Genomic DNA, 9,292 nt, shown 5'->3' on the forward strand with positions numbered 1-9,292 from the left:
ATCATCAAAAAGGGATATTTCAAACAAATTCAAGGGATCATAGCAATCATCATAGCAATCATCCTTCGGTAAGCACGAAGGGGAATTGAATAATGTATGAGTTGGAGGGTTACACTCATTAGAAGGTGGGCACGGGTAGCTAATCCGTTCTTCCTCCTTTTGTTCTTCGCTCTCCTCATCATCTTTTTCATCCAATGAGCTCACAATTTCATCACTTTCTTCTTCCATAGATTCCTGCAAAATATTAGTCTCTTCTTGGACAGCGGAGACTTTCTTCATAAAAGCATTAATATAGTAATTGTATTCATAATTTTCATAGCAATATCTAAGTATAGCAAGATTTTTAGGCCTATAAACTGAATCATCAAGATTGTCAAACGCTTTAAAGATAGATTCAATCTCATAAGCACCCATAAAAGCAACAATTTCTTCTATTTGTTCCACATCATAGTAATCATATATGCCATTAGCATAAGAAGCTAAGGTTTCATTATCATTAAATTTGCATGAAAAGGGAAGGTGTGGAGCCTTCATCCTAGAGCAACAAGTAATATCATATTCAAGCATAGATCCCAGGCATACGAACGCAACATAATAAATTGATCCCATAATAGTTTCCCTTTTTGTGTCGAGCGATAATCCCTAAAGTATTCACGTTGATCCAACGTGTCTACCATTATAAAGTTGAATGGGGTTTTCTCAGGATTATCAAAATAGTACATAATATCTCTCACATAATGAGAGTCGGGGGTTTTAGGAGTTACCCCATCTACATGAGTAGCAAGTACATCTAATTTTTTTGGTATTTTGTGTTCCATATCCATAACTAAAGATAGAGAACAACTTAGAACAGCAAAAATAAATTACTTAGTCATAAAGCAAACAAGCACACACGAGAATATTCACCCCACGCGATGACTCCCCGGCAACGGCGCCAGAAAAAGGTCTTGATAACCCACAAGTGTAGGGGATCGCAATAGTTTTCGATAAGTAAGAGTGTCGAACTCAACGAGGAGCTAAAGGTAGAATAAATATTCCCTCAAGTTCTATCAACCACCGATACAACTCTACGCACGCTTGACGTTCGCTTTACCTAGAACAAGTATGAAACTAGAAGTACTTCGTAGGTGTTGTTTGGAAGCTTTGCAAGATAATAAAGAACGCGTAAATAAAAAGTAGTGGTTGTTTAGGTAAAGATGCAAATAAAGTAAATATAGCGAGTGTGGAGAAGTGGTGGTAGGAGTTGTGGAATTGTCCCTAAGCAATTGACTATGTTACTAGACCGGTAATCACCATTGCAATTCTATTTGAGGGAGAGGCATAAGCTAACATACTTTCTCTGGTTTGTGTTTCAGTCACTCACGCAACCCACTATAAGCGAATCATGAACGCATTGCAACACCCTACAGCGGGAATCCCTCACGCTTGCGCGACACGGAGGGCACAATAGGACAGCACCAATAATAAAACGTGCAACTCAAACCAATCATAGCAATTCATCAATCACCGATAGGACAATGAAAATCTACTCAAACATCATAGGATGGCAACACATCATTGGAAAATATTATGAAGCATAAAGCACCATGTTCAAGTAGAGGGTATAGCGGGTTGCGGGAGAGTGGACCGCTGGATATAGAAGAGGGAAGGTGATGGAGATGTTGGTGAAGATGACGGCGGTGTTGGTGAAGATCGCGGTGATGATGATGGCCCCCGGCAGCGCTCCGGCGCCACCGGAAGCAAGGGGGAGAGAGGCCCCCTTCTTCTTCTTCTTCCTTGACCTTCTCCCTAGATGGGAGAAGGGTTTCCCCTCTGGTCCTTGGCTCCCATGGCTTGGGAGGGGCGAGAGCCCCTCCGAGATTGGATCTATCTCTCTGTTTCTGCGTTCCCTCATTCTGCCCTGGCACCATTTCCTTTATATCTGGAGATCCGTAACTCCGATTGGACTGAAACCTTCACCCAGATCGTTTTCCAAAAATTAGCTTTCCTGCGGCCAAAGAAGGGCATCAACCGCCTTACGGGTGGCCCACGAGATAGGGGGGCGCGCCCCCCTGGAGGGGTGGCGTGGGCCACTCTCGTGGCCACCTCGGGCACCGTTTCGTGTTGATTCTTCCTCCAAAAAACACAAATATTCCAAAAAAAATCTCCGTCCGTTTTTATCCCGTTTGGACTCCGTTTGATATTGGGTTTCTGCGAAACATAAAACATGCAACAAACAGGAACTGGCACTGGCACTGGATCAATATGTTAGTCCTAAAAAATAGTATAAAAAGTTGCCAAAAGTATATAAAAGTTGAATAATATTGGCATGGAACAATCAAAAATTATAGATACGACGGAGACGTATCAATCCTCCCGTCTATCCAAGGTGGATAAGGAGCTCCAGGAGGCAAGGACTGACGCACGAGGCATCCGGGAGGAGCTCCGGCAAGCCGCGCAAATTGCCAATGGTAAGAAATACTTACTACACAGTGTGTTCGGAGGCAAAAGGTTCGCCCTACTGATGAGGGTCTGGCACTCCACAGGCGTCTTCGCCGAACTTCCGAAGAATGTGGTGGTCGACCAGCGGCCAGTGATGGGGGGGGCAATATCGGCCTTGGCCGTGGCTCCGTCCTCCTCGTCCATGTATTCGGTCTTCTCCAAATTGTAGTCTAGCATATCGGTTAAATCATCGACAGTGGCTACCAAATGGGTGGCAAATGGGATGCAAAATTCCCTATGGTACGCCTCAAAGGGTTGGTGGTTGAAGACGGAGGGCATGTCCTCCTAGATGGTCATTTTCTGGATTCGGTCTAATGCCTCGTTTAGCATTGCAAGGGTCGCCGAACTCGATGGTTCCGGGCCGAATTCAATTCTGACGGGGTGGGGCAGTCAATGCCCTAGCCGGTCCTTGATTTCCCCGCTAGCTGCGGCAAGCTCGGGGTGTGGAGCCGGATCCTTGAAGGGGTCTGGCACATCATTGGAGGTCAGGGACGGTCTTTGGTCCTTGCATGTGATTTCCCCGCTTGGTTTTGAGATCAGGCTGATTTGGGCTGAGGGTGACCCCTGGCTGTTGGCTGCCGCTTTGTCGTAAGGGCTCGAGACCAGGCGAGCATTGTGAAAGGAAGGTTCGGTCGAGGTTGACTCTTGGCCTCTGCCTCCTGATTCTACCTTGAAAGCCGAGGATAGGTCCTCCGCAGCCATGATGTGCTCAGAAGGAGGTGAAGCTTGGCCCTCACTCGAAGCAGAGCTCTCCTGGCTCGAAGCCAACAAGGCCGATCTTCCGATCAAATTGGAAAGGGATTCCGGATCAGGCAGGGCGAAGGGGCGGGAGGGGGAAGTGAATCCGGTAAAAGTGACATCGCCCCGCGTGTCTGCAACGTATTCTAGACCACCGAATAGGATTCGGTTTCTGGGAGCGAAGGTGTCGATCTGACCCAAGCGGCCAGTTGGGTCGGCGTGTAGCACGATGCTGCCAAACACGAAAAGTTGCCCGGGGATGAAGAAGTCTCCGGACCCGATGCCTTCTCCTATGATCAGGCCAGCCATCAATCCTTTTGGCAACCCCACAGTGGAACTCTCATAGAAAGCACCAATGTCGGTGTCAAAACCGGCAGACCTCGGGCTAGGGGGTCCCGAGCTGTGGATCTAGGATCGATAGGTAACAAGGGACGACGAACACAGTGTTTACCCAGGTTCGGTCCCTCTCGAAGAGGTAAAATCCTACGTCCTGCTTGATTGTATTGAATGTATAATGTGGTTTACAGAGTATATCTACCTCAAGATCGATATGAGCTAAACCCTAAGGTTACGAGGTGATGAATGTAGCTCTAGCCCTAAAGACTAAAAACCCTCGGTTTATATAGACACCGGTAGGGTTTGGGTTACCGAAGATAGATTACAACAGGGGTTTAAAGAGATCATGCGCCTTGTTGACTTGGAGGGCACACCACGGCTTCGTAGATCTCCTGTCAATATATGGCTCCACCAGTCCGGCCCATGTACAATGGGCCGTTGCCACGAGGACCCCTTAGTCCATGACTCCCTCACACCCGTGGATACAGTTAGCCATGGATTGTGAAAGAATGGTGGAAAAAGGAATAAACTTTATTTTTTGTTTGGGAACCGCCTATGATATATCTAGCATGGAAAGTGTTGGGAATTACTCCATCGTTTTTGTTGACGGGAAAAGTATGCCTCTCAAAAAAATTATCTCTCAATTTAAGCTTTGAGCTATGGCACCTCTACAAATCCCTACTTCCCTATGTGAAGAGCCTACCTATTTACTTTACGCAATTTTTATTTTTATTTGAGTCTACATCTTCTGTTATAAAGCACCAACTAGGGAGCACTATGATCATACTTGACATTGGATGTAGCTAATATGTGAGTGTGTTTCATGAATGGATCAATTAATGATTGAGCAATGGGCTAGGGATAACTTTCTTTAGTGTTGATATTTTGAAAGACATGGTTGCTTGTTGATATGCTTCAGTATTGAAATCTTCATGTCAAAATTGACTACTTCTTTGAACCATATAAAAGTCCAAATGTCCATGCTACAAAAGAAAAAAGAATATGTGATGAACAGGTTAGGCAGCATTCCACATCAAAAATTCTATTTTTACCATTTACCTACTCGAGGACGAGCAGGAATTAAGCTTGAAGATGCTGATACGTCTCCAACGTATCTATAATTTCTGATTGTTCCATGTTCTTATATTATCATTCTTGGGTGTTTTACAATCATTTTATAGCAACTTCATATCATTTTTTGGGACTAACTTATTGACACAGTGCCCAGTGCCAGTTGCTGTTTTTTGCTTGTTTTTTACTTCGCAGAATATCAGTACCAAATGGAGTCCAAACGCAGTGAAACCTTTTAGAGTCTTTTTGGACCAGAAGACAACTTGGGAGCCAAAGAAGCACCAGAGGGGAGGCCCGTGGGGCCCACAAGACACTAGGGCACGCCCTAATGGGTTGTGGGGCCCATGGGGGTCTCCTGCACCGCCTCTCAGCTCTATAAATACCCAAATATTCTAGAAACCCTATATATTGATCATTCCCTTGGATATCGTCATAATTATTCGATCTTCTATCAATTGCCCAATAGTAATTTGTTTACCCACCGTGTGTTATTTCTCGAGAGAAGCCACTAGTGAAATCTACGGCCCCCGGGTCTATTAATCTTGGAAGTGATGCCTATATTGATCATTACCTTGGATATCATCATAATTATTCGATCTTCTATCAATTGCCCAACATTAATTTGTTTACCCACCGTGTGCTATTTCTCGAGAGAAGCCACTAGTGAAATCTACGGCCCCCGGGTCTATTCTTTATCATATTTGCTTTTAGATCTATTTTTATTTGCTTTTGTTTTCAGATCTATTATTCCAAAAACCCAAAAATACCTTACTGCACTTTTTTGTTACTTATTCTGTTTCGGGTTTTATATAGAGCTATTTATCCAATATACTACAAATATTCTCCTGTCAACTTGACATTTTCATGCGTTGTTACCTAGTAGGGATTGACAACCCCTCATACGCGTCGGGTTGCAAGTATTTGTTCTTTATGTGCAGGTACCATTTACATAGTGTTGCTTGGTTCTCCTACTAGATTGATACCTTGGTTCATAACGGAGGGAAATACCTACCATAGTTGTACTACATCATCCCTTCCTCTTTGGGGAAATACTGACGAAGTTTCAAGTGACATCAGCGATCCTCAAGTGTTTTCTACAACTGCTCAAGGCACGTGCGTTAGGCCAAGGTGACCAAACACGCCGATTCCAAGGCCAAAGCCTCAAGGGTCATCCCCGTAATAGGTGTATGCAAGGCATGCTTGGCCCTCCGATCTAGTTCTTCCCTCTGCTCCCGAGTGCCACGTGGGGGCAGTGGATCTTCGACCCAATGGTTGTTTCCTAGGCCATCATCGACATGCCCATGTGACATATCACCAAGACCATCGTTGGCATTTCCGTTCTTACCAACTTAGGAAATCTCTGATAGGCTGGGACCATATTAGGGCGGCGGAGGCGTGCCGGACCAAAATTGTCGTGTTGGGGAAAATAGAGGGCTTGGATGCTTTGGCAGACTCGGTGGATTTGTCTCAAGCGGGTTGGGACCAGAGATATACTCTGGAAGGCCTCCTGATGGATCTTCACCGTTAGGAAGAGGCCTACTGGCGCTAGAGGGGTAGAATTAACTAGATCTTGAAAGGAGACTCTCTCACTGCTTATTTTTTGCTATTGCCAATGGGAGGCATCGTTGATGTTTGATAAATAACTTGTTGATCGATGGAGTCCAGGTGTGTGACCCGGCTCTGATTAGCAGCCATGTTTGTAATTTCTTGGCCTCTCTCTTGGCTGCTAGGCCTCCTTCTGGTTTCATTATTTCTCATTCCCTTTGGTCCCCTGAATGGTGTGTCTCGGCATCTAAAAATTCCTACCTCATGCTTCCTTTCTCCACCGAGGAGATTGGCACGGTTGTCAACTCCTCGAACCCAAACTCGACGCCTGGTCGTGATGGTTTTTATTTATAACCTTCTGTAAAAAGTTCTAGCCTGCTCTGCGGGATCTAGTGTATGCGGTGATCAAAGGCTTTCGTTTGGAGACAATGATCTATCTCGCCTTAATTACGCTATCTTGTCTCTCATTCCTAAAATCAAAGGGTTTGAGTTGATTAGTCAGATTTGGCCCATTGCTCTTACTAATACTTTTGCCAACTTCCCAGCAAAGGATTTTGCTTCTCACTTATCATCAGTTGCTCATAGGGTTATTAGCCGCTCCCAGTCTGCCTTCACCAAGGGACGTTTATTCTGGATGGTATCCTTAGCTTGCACTAAATTGTTCATGATCTCAGGTCTAGGAACACCTAAGCCATTATTCTTAAACTTGATTTTGAGAAGGAATATGATTCTATTAGTTGGGACTTTTTGTGTGATATTCTTCTTTCCAAAGGCTTTAATGGAGCCTATGTGCATCGTCTTATGTAGTTTGTTTTCAGCGGTCATACAACTGTTGCGGTTAATGGGGTTATCAACTCTTACTTTGCTAATGGCTAGGGCCTATAGCAAGTAGATCCTATTCCTCCTCTTCTGTTTAATTTTGTCACCGATGCTCTTTCCTGTATTCTCTCTCGAGCAACTAATGCGGATCATATCTCTCCGGTGATCTCCTACCCGGTTCCTTCGAGCATTACCCATCTACAATGTGCGGATGGAACCATCATCATGGTTGGGCTTAATGATCCTTGTATTGCTAATTTGAAATTTCTTCGTCCTTGCTTTAAGGCTCTCTTGGGGCTTAAGATTAATTTTTCCAAGAGTGAGGTTATTCTTACGAGTGCCACTAAGGTAGAGGTTGTCCGGATAGCTCACTTATTAACCTGTAAGCTTGGTTCCTTCCCATTCACATATCTTGGGATGCCTATTGCGCCTTCTAGATTGTGCGCTAAGTAGTTTGCTCCTTCGGTGGCTAAGGTAGCCTACCGTGCCATGCTGTGGCATGGTCGTTATAATACCCATGCTGGCAAAGTCTGCCTTATTAACGTGTTTGTCTCTTCCTTGCTCATGTTTTAATGGGCTTTTACCGTCTCTCTGAAGGAACTCACGCTAGTTTTGACAAACACAGTAGTGGTTTCTATTGGATGATGCGTATAATAGGAGAAAATACAAGTTGGTTAAATGGAAGATTATATGCAGGACTAAAAACCTTGGGGGTTGGGCATATTGAATACCTCAATGATGAATAAATGTCTCGTTATTAAATGGTGGTGGAGGATTCATACTTCAGGAAGAACACTTTGGTTTGCTTTACTTAAGGCCAAGTATTTCCCTAATTGTAGTCCTTTGTTTTCCTCATCTTCGGGTGGTCCTCAACTTTGGCGTGACTTGATCAAAGAGGGATGATTCCCGACACAAGTGAAGTTTGTAGTGAGCAATGGGGCTTCCCTTCATTTTTGGTTGGATTGGTGGTGTGGGGACTCCCTTCTTGCCGTTTCTTTTCCTGTCTTGTTTTCGTAATGTTCCTCTCCAGAGATCTCTATCTTGGAGCTCTCTCATAATAATTGGGACTTGGGCTTGAGGCGTTCCCTCACTCTTGGAGAGTTGGGAGACTAGCACCGTCTTCGTGTTGTTTTCCATGTTCTCTCGGAGCAGGACGACTCAACACTTGGCCCCATACTGCCTCATATCGCTTCTGGGTGAAATCTTTGTATTCACGGCTCATTTTGGGGTCCCCCACTTCCAAATTCAAGCCTGTATGGCAAGCCAAGATCTGATGTAGGGTGGAAACCCTAGTGCCAATCTTTCACGATTTGGAAGGGATCCCACGAAGAACACGAGAGGAAACAGGAGGAAACGCTCAAAATCAACAAGAAACGATCACACATGTGCTAGATCCATGAAAATAAAGGGTGATACAAGATTCAAACACAACAAAGGAAGGATACAAGTAGCTAGTTCTTCTCTAGGAGGAGGTCTTGAATCCAATAGGGGATCTTCCCTTATGGGGGCTTGAATCCACTTGGGATCTTCTCCGCGGAGGCCTCTGTAACGCCCCGGATCCAATGCGCCATGTGTCTGCCAGTTATTCACCGTCTTTGCCATGTCATCTTCTTGCGTGTTGCATTTTGCCAAGTCATCATGTGCATCTCATTTTACATACGTGTTCGCCTCATGCATCCGAGCATTTTCCCCGTTGTCCGTTTTGCAATCCGGCACTCCTATGTCCTCCAGCGTCCCCCTTTTATCTCTTGTTGTGAGTGGGTGTTAAACGTTCTCGGAATGGACCAAGGTTTGCCAAGCGGCCTTGGTATAGCACCGGTAGACCGCCTATCAAGTTTCGTGCCATTTGGAGTCCGTTTGATACTCCAACGGTTAACCGGGTAACCGTAAAGGCATCTTTTGTTTGCATCCCAACACCCCTCCAAAGTGACCCAAAACCCATCCTAACCCCCTCCATGCTCTCGGTCGTTCGATCACGATCGTGTGGGCGAAAACTACACCTCATTTGGACTCTCCTAGCTCCAAGAATCTATAAATTAGCCCCTCCCCCGAAATTCACGGATGAATTCCACCCTAACCCTAGCCCCGCTCCATCTTCGCCGCCGGACACGTCCGCCCGGCGACCGGACGCGTCCGCCCCGCTCCCCCCGTCCAATTGTGGCCTGCCACGTGGCTGCGCCCCGCCCCCGCGCCGCTAGCTCACCGGGCCCGCCGCCACCCCACGGGCGCCCGAGCCCTACGCCGCCGGATTCCGCCATCTTCCGATCGCCGCCACCGAGCGCCGCCTCGCCGGACTACCGCG

The sequence above is a fragment of the Triticum dicoccoides genome, chromosome 7B, assembly GCF_002162155.2.
Source record: "Triticum dicoccoides isolate Atlit2015 ecotype Zavitan chromosome 7B, WEW_v2.0, whole genome shotgun sequence".
NCBI lineage: Eukaryota > Viridiplantae > Streptophyta > Magnoliopsida > Poales > Poaceae > Triticum > Triticum dicoccoides.